Raw genomic sequence first — 12,072 nt, 5'->3', positions numbered from 1 at the left:
AGGAGAAAGTGATTTTTCCATTTTTCTTCAACAGTTACTCCACTTTGTCCGTGCCAAAAATTACTTTGTCTTCAAAGATCAATTTTTCCTACAAGTAAGAGGGACAGCAATGGGCGCAGCTTGTGCGCCCACATATGCAAATCTTTTCTTGGGATGGTGGGAGCATATCGCCGTCTTCAACTCTGCAAATGAAAAATACACCATACATATCGTCATGTGGCTCCGATACATTGACGACATTTTCATCATCTGGGATGGCAACAAAGAACTATTAATAGAATTCATCAAAGAGCTCAACACCAATGAATTGAATATTTCACTTACATATACCATCAGTTCAGAAACTGTCCCATTTTTGGATCTAAATATCTATAAATCAAACACAGGCTACTTGGCAACCGAATTATACCGCAAAGAGACAGCAACCAATAGCCTTCTTTACCAGACAAGTTCACATTTTCCCCCGACAATTGAAAACATCCCAAAGGGGGAGTACTTGCGATTGAGAAGGAACTGTTCAGAAGATTCGGTCTTCAATAAGAAAAGTTGGGAACTAACAGGCCAGGGGCTACAGCAAACGATCCCTTAAACATGCCTATTCAGCCACTAAGATGACCAAAAGAGAAGACCTCATTTTCAGAAAGGGTAAGGAGAAACCCAAACAAGAGGACAATATCAGGTTCATTGGCACTTTTTGCCCAGAATGGCAAATGCTGAAAAATGCCATATCCAAGCATTTACCCATATTACAATTGGATCCCGACCTTGCACCATATGTGAATACCCCAGTTCAGATGAGCTGGCGCAGGTCTAAGAATATTAAGGACCATTTGGTCCGTAGTCATTTTGTGACAACAACTCCCAAGAAACCAGTGATAACTGGTACCTTTCCTTGTGGTCACTGCAAGTTATGTCCGCAAATCTCACGAAACAACACAGTCACAGATAGATATGGACAATCAGTCAAGATACAACACTTCTTCAACTGCAACTCGCAGGCAGTAATTTATTGCCTAACTTGCAGCTGTGACCTCAGATACATAGGTATGACTACCAGAAAACTCAAAGAGAGGATCTTAGAACATATGGGCAATATCAGGAATGCCCAACAAGATATCACTCGAATGAAACAACTTACCTCAGTTGCCAGACACTTCTACTCTGTCCACAAAGGATCTGCTAAGGATCTGAAGGTTTTCGGTCTGGACCACATCAAATTGGGCATCCGTGGAGGTGATATCACCCAGGAATTATTGAAACGAGAAAGTGAATGGATCTTCCGTTTGGGCAGTCTGAAACCACTTGGACTTAATGAGAACATAAATTTTGGGGTCTTTTTATGATATACTAATATGACCCTACATCTTTATCATTGATCTAATTATGTGCTACCTTCACTCTGATTTTAATTCTTCATTACATTTTCCTGTCTCTTTCTCATTCTCCTTCCCTCCTTCTCACTCCTTCCCTCCCTTTTCTAATCAATCCCACTATCTTCTCCCATTTTTCCCCTTTCTTTCCCTCCTCTCTCTTCATTCCCCTTCACACACTCAATAGCCCCCATCGTCAACTTTCCAATCTCCCATGTTGGCACATCATATATCTTAATGACACTACCAAATAATTTCCTCACTCCCTCAATATCCTTCCTCCTCCCAGCAACCAATCACAATAATTCAATTGAGTAACAATACACACAATTTCACTCTTCTGCACTCTGCAGCAGTTCATACTATTCACTCATCATAATTATCAACACTATGGCTCCGAACAGGGCACATATCACCCTAGATACCCCTCAACATTCACCCTTTCCCAGTCCCACATAAATTCCGGCCCTCACAACCACACTGGTCATTTGGCCAAATATATCAATGACCATCCCTCATGCAACCAATTCCCATATCTCAGTTCCACTTCCTCACTTAAACCCTATACCCCACCCCCTCTCCTCCACCCCCACTTCCTTCACCTTGGTTCACCTTTTCATTTCCCTTCCAGATCATAACATAATCATAACCTACCAAAAATAGTTTATTTTATATATTCTCCTTTTCATGTGTATTTATCAGTTTTCATTTTTATTATTATTTTTTATTTATATTTATTTTTACTTCTATTTCAAATTTCATTAGAATTATAATATTTCCATATAATTTCCTAGGCAATATGATTTATTGTCAATTATTTCACCCATGTTCATTCACCTCAGAGTTAATTTTCGAAATCATATATTTTTCATTTTACAATTTATATAGTCAACACCCCATTATAGTCAATTATGCAGACAAGCTAATAAACCAATATCCTCTAATCCTCTCCCCGCTCCTTATAAGCCAACCAACAATTGCCCTCTTCTAACATGGAGAAAATCTCCATAACATCTTCTATATGTCCCTGACCATTGAATCCTATGGCCGCATCCCCAGGGGCGCCCGCAGCCCAACAGCTGCTATAACTACACTTTGGTGTGACGTTGCCCGCCGGTGCCTGATTAGTCTTTCACAAAGGGCACAATTGCCCACTTCCAATATGGCAATTACGACCTCGGCCCGCAAAGCGTCGCCTTCAAGCCGCTGACGTCAGCTAGACTGTCAATGGATGTGGTGCCTGTCTGTGAATTTCGTGGCCGCTCTCTCAGGAGCACTTGGCGCCATTCAACAATGAGGTGCACTATGCCCATATACTGTAAATATAAGGTTATAAATATAACGCGGTTAATCCTAAGTAAGGGCAAGATTGCCCTTTTCCAATATGGTGCTTCCGATCTCATTAGTCTCCACATCGCCGTCTAGCCACTGATGCCAGCGGCTTATGGCGCATATCAGCACAGACACACACTCTCCAAAACATTATTTGTGAGGTGCGCTGCGCCTGGATATTTAAAATACAAACGCGGGTAATCAGAATTAAGGGCACGACTACCCTTATCCAATATGGCGCCTCCGACCTCATGAGTCTCAGCATTGCCGTCCAGCCACTGACGTCAGTGGCTCACGGCGCTTATCAGCACAGGTGTATACCCTTTAAATTATTATCAATTCCTAACTTTGATTGGCCCACATGCCTTAACTAGGCGGTATAAATCTCCCAGTCATTAACATGCAGACCCAGGAAGTGAACAAGCCCCACAGGGGTGAAACACGTTTTCCAATCCAATGGGTCCTCGTTTGTCCAGCTGCATTTGATTCATTGTCCTAGCCTCAGGTCAGATCATTTCAATCCAGTCACTCTGGGTTCATTGCTTCCAGCCGTCACAGGAATTATCTTTATCTCTGTATGTATCCAGGCTATATACCACAATATGTGGCTGTACATATTTGTCTGTGTTTAGTCACAGCTCTCTGCGTAGCACTCTTTCACTAAGATCAAGCTGTTTACACTAGGAATAGAATATTGCATTTCCCTGACATTTCTTTTGTGATTATAAGGGTCTTATTGCTGCTCATTTTATGAAAGACTTCTTTCCTTTCTCTTTATGTTCCAGCATTTGCAATAATCTACATTCTATTCATTTCATTTCATTTTATGTGCTTTCAGTGACGACTTTTTTCAACAGAATTCTAAACCCCGCATACCATTAATAGTAATCTGTACTATAAACAATTCTGAATGATCCTCTGTCTTTAATCTCAGCACCAGTGTACACATATATAAAATTCTTTTAGTACGCAGATATACATGAATCTTTGAATAAGTACTTCTTGAGCTTTATATGATTATTCTTGCTTAATAGTGGTTTAGACCACACTATGCCTTAATTTCCATGCTCCTTTCTTTTTTCGTGGACTCTCATTTATGATCCAGGGGCACAATACCACTTCGGTGGGATTTGATATCCCCTGCCTAACATAAACAGCAGATCCACACTGCATCTCTGTGACTTAAAAAGTCACTCTTTCTTATATAGGTGCACTCTCATTGGAGTCTGACCTACTTTCTCTACTATCAAACCACACTGCCAATGCCCGATCTCGTCCGATCTTGGAAGCGAAACAGTGTTGGGCTGAGTCAGTACCTGAAGAGGAGACTCACAGGGAATACCCAGTGTTGTAGAGCATTAAACATCTCATATGATGTGTGGTATGTGACTCCAACAGCAGTATCACCACTTGCTCATATATTTTTTCCACCTATTTCTTCTTTAGGGAAGATACATTATTTGGTTTTCCCCAATAAAACCAACTGCTACGAGTTACTATTCTTATAAGTTCAGTGTATAAACAACCTTGTATTGCTTAATCAATGCTGATAATTCTTTCTTGGATTATGACAGAATTAATAATTAATTGACCAATTGGTCTCATCAATACAGATTATCTGTACTGGTCGGGTGAGATGGGTGTATGACTTTGTGGTGTCTTCACCCATCTCTATCTCATTTCCTGAGGCAGGACCAGAACATTTTATTTATATAATCATTCGGGATCACCCACACTTTTGATAAGGGGCAATTACATTGATCTTAATAATTATTTCAATAAAATTGTGTTTTATCAGTAATTAGATTAACCAATGGGTTAATCAGTAAAGGCATTACAATTAATTAATGAGTGCGCCCACACAAGAGCCTTCTCTTCTCTCCCTTTGCTAACCCCACTATATCCACCAGGGAAGGCAGCACAGGTTGGATTATAGAAAAATCCATTTTAATAAGCCTCCATAGTACCCGGTGGTGAGGACCAGCATAGGGGATAAGGCGCTTGACCTGTAGCCCCTGCCCCAGCTTCGGGCGCCATCTACTGCTGGTATTCCCGCCCTAGATCTGCTTCTCACTCTCCCTCACTTCCTGACAGAGATTTGGGTGCCATCTTTTCACAAGTAGCTGCGGCTGGTCTCTGGGACTGCAGGGCAATGTCTCCTCTGTAAATCCGCCTACTTGCTCAGCGCTGTGCATTTACAGTCACTTAAGTATTGTACATGTCATTTTAGACAGTGTTAGTTAAGAACAAGTGTCCCTCTACCTGAATATTTAGTACAAGTATTCTGCTATATACATCCAGTCTCTGACTGTGCATTGAGATATATATATATATATATATATATATATATATAATATGTATTTTGACTAGTCCAGTGCAGTTTTATTGTTTGTCTGTAATAATTTCTGCATTGTTACTGTGACTGGGTGTGCCTGCATCTGCTGTGTGGATTTCACTTTCAGTGTATCCCACCTATTGCTATCACTGTTTTCTGTACCCTGGGGGGGGGGGGGGGGGGGGGTGGGGTTAGGTGTGTCAGGGTCTCATATATAGTGCTAAGCAGTTTATACTGTTTAGTGTGTTTTACTGTGTATTTCAGTCACCTCATACTGCTTTAATTATTTTTTTCTGTCCTGTATTTAGGGTCACATAAATCAGGGGAGTTATTTGCAGGTACTGTATTTTTCTGGCTATATTGTACTGTTACGCTCTGCGGCTACACTCTTTATAATGTCTGCAACAAAGGGCGGGCAATCTCGCGGACGCTCCTGCATCATGAAAACACCTTCGGTAGCGTTTTCAACTATGCTTAATACACTAGTTACACACCATATGCCCCGTATGGGACCTCCTGTGCCATTGCAGCCACATGTTGTCCCTGTGGTTAATCCGCCCTGGGTGGATACGCTAACTCTCCAGATTCAACAATTGAATCAATCTTTGGTTAGTCAAAAACCTACCTCACGTCCCTCTGGGCCAAGGGGTCATCTAAGTGGGCTGCTTCCTCCTCGCAATCCAGTAATATTTCAGATGTTACTTCTGATGAGGATGGAGAATTCACCAACCCGTCAGACACTGATACAGTTGCTTCTAATGAGGACTCTACAGCTCAGGTTGATGTCCCTGACCTAGTGGAGGCTATTAAGCTGATTCTACAAATTGATGATGAGGTAAATCCCACTACTGCGTCTAAGAAACCTGATAAGTTTAAACGTCAGAAGGTAACTAAGGTAGTATTGCCAAATTCTGACCACTTAGTTGATATATGTCAGGAACCCTAGTCTTCTCCAGGAAAGAAATTCTCCCCGTCTAAAAAAATGTTAGCTCGTTATCCTCTCCCTGCTGAGTTGTGTAACAAGTGGGAAAATTCACCTCCAGTGGATGCCCATGTCACCCGGCTTGTGGTGTCATCTACTCTACCTGTCACCACTGTCACTTCATTGAAGGAACCGACGGATAAGCATGTGGAGGGATGCCTGAAGTCTATTTACTCCCTTACAGGTGTGGTACATAGACCCACTATAGCAGCCTCTTGGACCGCAAAAGGTATCAAAGCATGGGTCAGGCTATTGAGTAAGAGCTACCTCAGGATATCTCTGATACTGCCAGACAATATCTGTCTCATATTGCCACAGCCTCCATTGCCACAGCCTCCATATTGCCACAGCCTCCATTGCCATATTCAGGAGGCGTCCCCTGAGGCAGGTGTAATGGCGGCCAAGGCATCAACTACGTCCATGTTGGCTCGCCATATTCTGTGCTTGAGGTCATGGAAGGTGGATCTGGACTCCAAGAAGACCTTGGATGTACTCCCTTTTAAGGGAGACATACTGTTTGGGGAAGATCTTAATAAGATTGTGACTGATTTAGCAGCTGCTAAGACTGCATTTCTCCCGAATACTAATCCTTCTGCACTGAAGGCAAAGAGCACCAGTTTTCGTTCCTTTCGGCCTCCAGGGAAAGCAAAGGGTCAGGCATACCCGAGACAGGCTTGTGCTTCCAAAACCACCAAGCCCAAACCTAAACAATCCTGGGATGCCCGTGAGCCTGCTTCCAAACAAGACAAGCCAGATGCATGATGGGGTGGGCCTCCTCCTGGGGGAACTCAGGGTGGGAGACCGACTTCTGCAATTCACCCAGGTCTGGTTAAGGACCACTTCAGACGCCTGGGTGCGAGAAGTTATCTCTCATGGGTACGAATTCTCTTTCAAGAGATGTCCCCTTCGCCAGTTCTGCACAACGGTTATCCCTTCGGATCCGTTGAAAGCGCAAGCTCCACACAAGGTTGTGCTATCCCCCCTGGATACAGGAGTGGTAGTGCCAGTACCTCTGTCCCAGAGAGGCAGAGGATACTACTCAACCCTTTTTCTAGTCCCGAAACCCAATGAGTCTTTCCAGCCTATACTCAACCTCAAATCACTGAACAAGTTTGTGAGAGTGTCCAAAATCCGAATGGAAACACTGTGCTTAATTGTACTGGCCATGGAACCAGGAGACTATATGGTATCCTTGGACATACAGGATGCTTACCTGCATATACCTATTGCCATGTCACATCAGCGATATCTGCACTTTGCTATTGGCAACCTGCATATACCTATTGCCATATCACATCAGCGATATCTGCGCTTTGCTATTGGCAACCTGCACTATCAATTCCAGGCTCTGCCGTTTGGACTGGCCCTGGCCCCTCGGATCTTCACCAAGGACATGGCTGTGATGACGACCCTTCTCCGCCATCAGGGAATCAGGATCCTGCCATATCTGGACGACTAGCTGATCCTGGCAAACTCCAAAGATGTTCTCCTCAGTTATCTGGACCTCACGGTCCAATTCCTACAAGCCCACGGGTGGCTCATCAACTGGAAGAAGTCCTCGTTGATTCCTGCTCGGAACATGGTTCACCTGGGGGCACAGCTTGACACACACTAAGTTAAAGACTGTTTCTGTCTCAAGAGAAAGTCCTGAAACTTCAGGACAGGATCAGATACTTTCTTTCTCGTCCAAGGATGTCGATACACTCGGCGATGCAAGTACTAGGCCTTGTCACTGACCTGAGTTGGGGGTGTTGTGAACTCGGGGGTTCTTCCGATGATCGGGAAGAGGAACCACAGTTGGGTCGGAGCAGAGATGGCCGGATATAGGTTTTCCTAATACAGGACTCTGACAGTTAGATTTGGTGTAAAATGCTGAAGGACTTTATTATGGGAAGGGAGCAATACAGCGACACATAAACAGAAGTGAAGATGTGGGCAATGTCCAAGGTTACTGAAGAGTTAGTGAGCAATGTCTACAGACACAAATGAAGAACCTGTGAGCGATGTTGAGAGACACTAACAAACGAAGAACTTGAGAGCGATGGTAAAAGACACTTGATGAATGAAGAACTTGTGAGCGATAGTGAAAGACACTGAAGAATTTGTGAGCGATGATTAAAGAAACTGTTGAATGAAGAACTTGTGAGCGATGGTGCAAGACACTGAAGAATTTGTGAGCGGTGTTTAAAGACACTGTTGAATGAAGAACTTGTGAGCGATGGTGAAAGACACTGAAGAATTTGAGAGCGATGTTTAAAGACACTGTTGAATGAAGAACTTGTGAGCGATGGTGAAAGACACTGAAGAATTTGTGAGCGATGTTTAAAGACACTATTAAATGAAGAACTTGTGAGCGATGTTTAAAGACACTGTTAAATGAAGAACTTGTGAGCGATGTTTAAAGACACTGTTGAATGAAGAACTTGTGAGCGATGGTGAAAGACACTGAAGAATTTGTGAGCGATGGTGACAGACACTGGAGAATTTGTGAGCAATGTTTAAAGACACTGTTGTATGAAGAACTGGTGAGCGATAGTAAAGGTCACTGAAGAATTTGAGAGCGGTGTTTGAAGACTCTGTTAACTGCACTGCAAAGAACCACGCTGGTTGCTGGGTACTCTGGAAACTCGGCTGCCGAAAGACACCCTGAAACGCTGGAAGCACTGGAGTACAGCCGCTGGGAGACACACGGTGAACAGGAGCACTGGCATCCACCTTAGAGGAAAGACGATACTCAGGCGCCGGGGCTTTGCCCGGCGTCTGGTTTTGAATTCCCCGCCTTTTCGCGATTGGTGGAGCGGGTAGGTGATGTCAGCCGCTTTCCACCCCCGTGACGTCGGACGTCACGCGGCGCCCACGCTCCAGGGAACCGCCGGGAGCCGCGCCAGCCAGACCAGAGGACCGCCGGAGGCAAGAGCCGCCGGAGCGACCAGCAGACACGTAGGGGTAAGCGCGGCGGCCGCTGCCCCTGGCGTGTGACAGTACTTCCTCCTCCAGGAGTGGCCCCTGGACACTTCCCGGGCTTAGTTGGATGTCTGGAATGAAAAATCCGCAGCAGTCGGGGGGCCGTCACCTCAGTAGCTTTGACCCAGCTCCTCTCCTCAGGACCATAACCTTTCCATTCTACCAAATACTGTAGATTATTGTGAAGATAACGAGAGTCAAGAATAGCTTTGATTTCAAAATCCGTTCCAGCTTCAGTCTCTACAGAGGTTGGCCTAGGGGGTTCTGAATGGAACCGATTCAAGATAAGGGGACGGAGGAGAGAGACATGGAAGGAGTTTGGTACCCGAAAGTGGGAAGGCAATCCCAATTTGCAGACAACCGGGTTCAAGACTTGCAACACTGGGTATGGACCAATAAACCTCGGAGCAAACTTCATAGCAGGCACTCTTAAACGGAGATTGCGGGTAGAGAGCCATACCCTGTCACCAACTTTGTATTGAGTAGCTGCCCGTCGCTTCCTATCCGCAAAGAATTTGTAGCGACCGGAGATTTTCTTGAGGTTAGCGTGAATCCTACTCCAGATTTGACTGAAGTGCCGGAGAGTAGAGGCTGCAGCAGGAACATCTTCCGGGGGACAGACGGGTAGTTCTGGAACTTGTGGATGGAATCCATAATTAATGAAGAATGGGGACTCGCCAGTGGAAGAGTGGTACAGATGATTATGGGCAAATTCGGCCCAGGGCAACAGTTCCACCCAATCATCCTGCGAAGGAGAGAGATAAACGCGGAGAAAAGTCTCTAAATCTTGATTGACGCGTTCAGTTTGCCCATAGGTTTGAGGGTGGTAGGCAGATGAAAACTTGAGCTTTATTTGTAAGACTGAACAGAGGGCCCTCCAGAATCTTGCAGTAAACTGCACTCCCTGATCAGAGACTATTTCCAGAGGTAACCCGTGTAAGCGGCAGTGTTCTCGGATAAATAATAACGCCAACTTGGGAGCCGACGGTAGCCCGGTCAAAGGAACAAAATGTGCCATCTTGGAAAAGCGGTCAACAGTCACCCAGACTGTATTGTGACCCTTGGAGAGGGGCAAATCGGTGACGAAGTCCATAGAAATATGGGTCCAGGGCTTCTTAGGAATGGACAGTGGATGAAGCAACCCCGCTGGAGGTAGCCGAAGAATTTTGTGCTGAGCACATTGTGGACAAGAGTTGACATAATCTCGTATATATCCTTCTTCATAGTGTCCCACCAGTATGACCTTTGTAGAAACTCCCACATTTTTTGAACTCCAAGATGACCGGTGAACTTGGAGACATGAACCCACTGCAGCAACCTTGGTCGAAATTTAGCTGGTACCGACATTCTTCCAGGGGGAGGACCCAGAGCGGTGGGAGCTGCCGAAATAGAAACTGGACAGAGAATCAAAGCCTTTTCAACAGAATTCTCCTCATCCGAAGCCGTTTAGGAACGAGACAGAGCATCTGCCTTAGTGTTGAAAGTCCCGGCCCGGTACTTAATAACGAACAAGAATCGAGTGAAGAAGAGCGCCCATCTAGCTTGACGGGGATTCAGGCACTGGGCCGTCTTGAGGTACAGCAAGTTCTTATGATCAGTGTAAATCGTAATTAGGTGTTTAGCACCTTCCAATAGGTATCTCCATTCTTCCAGGGCAGATTTTATTGCCAAAAGTTCCTGATCTCCAATGGTGTAGTTTCGTTCAGCAGGAGAGAACTTGCGAGAATGGAAACCACATGGATGTAACTTCCCGTCAGAGGAGTACTGAGAAAGCACGGCACCGATGCCTACTGAAGAAGCGTCGACCTCCAAGAAGAATGGTTTGGAAAAATTTGGTTGCTGGAATACCGGAGCGGACATAAAGGCTGCTTTTAACTGAGCGAACGCTGCCACAGCTTCGGAAGACCAGTGACTTGGGTTAGACCCCGTCTTGGTTAGGGCAGTAATAGGGGCCACAATGGTAGAGAATCCCTTTATGAATTTCCGGTAGTAGTTTGCAAAACCCAGAAATCTTTGCACCGCTTTCAAGGAAAGAGGCTGAGTCCAGTCCCGAATGGCAGTAAGTTTTTCCGGATCCATGCGAAGCTCCGTACCTGAGATGACATAACCGAGGAATGGAATTGAAGGGACCTCAAAGGTACATTTGGAAATCTTGCCGTAGAGATGATTCCTTCGTAGACGAAGAAGTACTTCCCTGACCTGTACTCGGTGCTCAGTGAGATTCTTAGAAAATATCAGAATGTCATCAAAGTATACCACTACACTTAGGTATAACATATCTCGGAAGATTTCATTCACAAATCCCTGGAAGACGGCAGGGGCATTGCTGAGGCCAAAGGGCATTACCAGATATTCGTAATGCCCGTCCCTGGTATTGAAGGCCGTCTACCATTCGTCCCCCTGTCGGATACGTATCAAATTATAGGCTCCCCTTAAGTCGAGCATGGTGAAGACATGGGCTCCACGAACCCTATCAAATAGCTCCGTGATGAGCGGCAAAGGATATTTGTTCTTAATGGTAATATCATTGAGGCCACGATAGTTGATACATGGTCTCAAGCCTCCGTCCTTCTTCTTCACAAAAAAGAAGCCTGCACCCGCCGGGGAGGTAGAAGGGCGGATGAATCCTTTCAGCAGATTAGACTTGATATAGTCCGACATAGCTTGGGTATCGGGTAAAGATAAGGGATAAGTGCGTCCCCGGGGTGGCATTTTCCCTGGGATGAGATCAATGGGACAGTCCCAGGGTCTATGGGGTGGCAACTGATCGGCTGCCTGCTCCTAAAACACGTCTGTGAAATCCCGATAGGCCTCTGGAATGAGCTCCTCATCCGACTTGGAAGATGCACGAAGCGGATAGACAGGGGTGAGACAATTAGAATGACAAAATGAACTCCAGGACATTATTTGTGACGACTTCCAATCGACATGAGGGTTGTGAGTTTTAAGCCAAGGAAGACCAAGAACCAGATCGTGGGGCATCTCCCGAATCACTAGAAACTCCAGATACTCTTGATGCAGAGCTCCTACCTGCAGCTTGATCGGCACTGTGCGACTTGAAATAAGACCATCAGAAATTTGGGTACCAT

At 45.1% G+C, this 12,072-nt stretch overlaps 1 pseudogene; it reads left to right on the top strand.

Annotated features, from left to right (window-relative positions):
- The first annotated feature begins 3,940 nt into the window (after positions 1-3,940).
- On the top strand, positions 3,941-4,059 carry LOC134948840 (5S ribosomal RNA; annotated as a pseudogene).
- Positions 4,060-12,072: the final 8,013 nt, after the last annotated feature.

The sequence above is a fragment of the Pseudophryne corroboree genome, chromosome 1, assembly GCF_028390025.1.
Source record: "Pseudophryne corroboree isolate aPseCor3 chromosome 1, aPseCor3.hap2, whole genome shotgun sequence".
NCBI lineage: Eukaryota > Metazoa > Chordata > Amphibia > Anura > Myobatrachidae > Pseudophryne > Pseudophryne corroboree.
The sequence above is the reverse complement of the archived record's forward strand: the minus strand, read 5'-3'. Positions and strand labels throughout refer to the sequence as shown.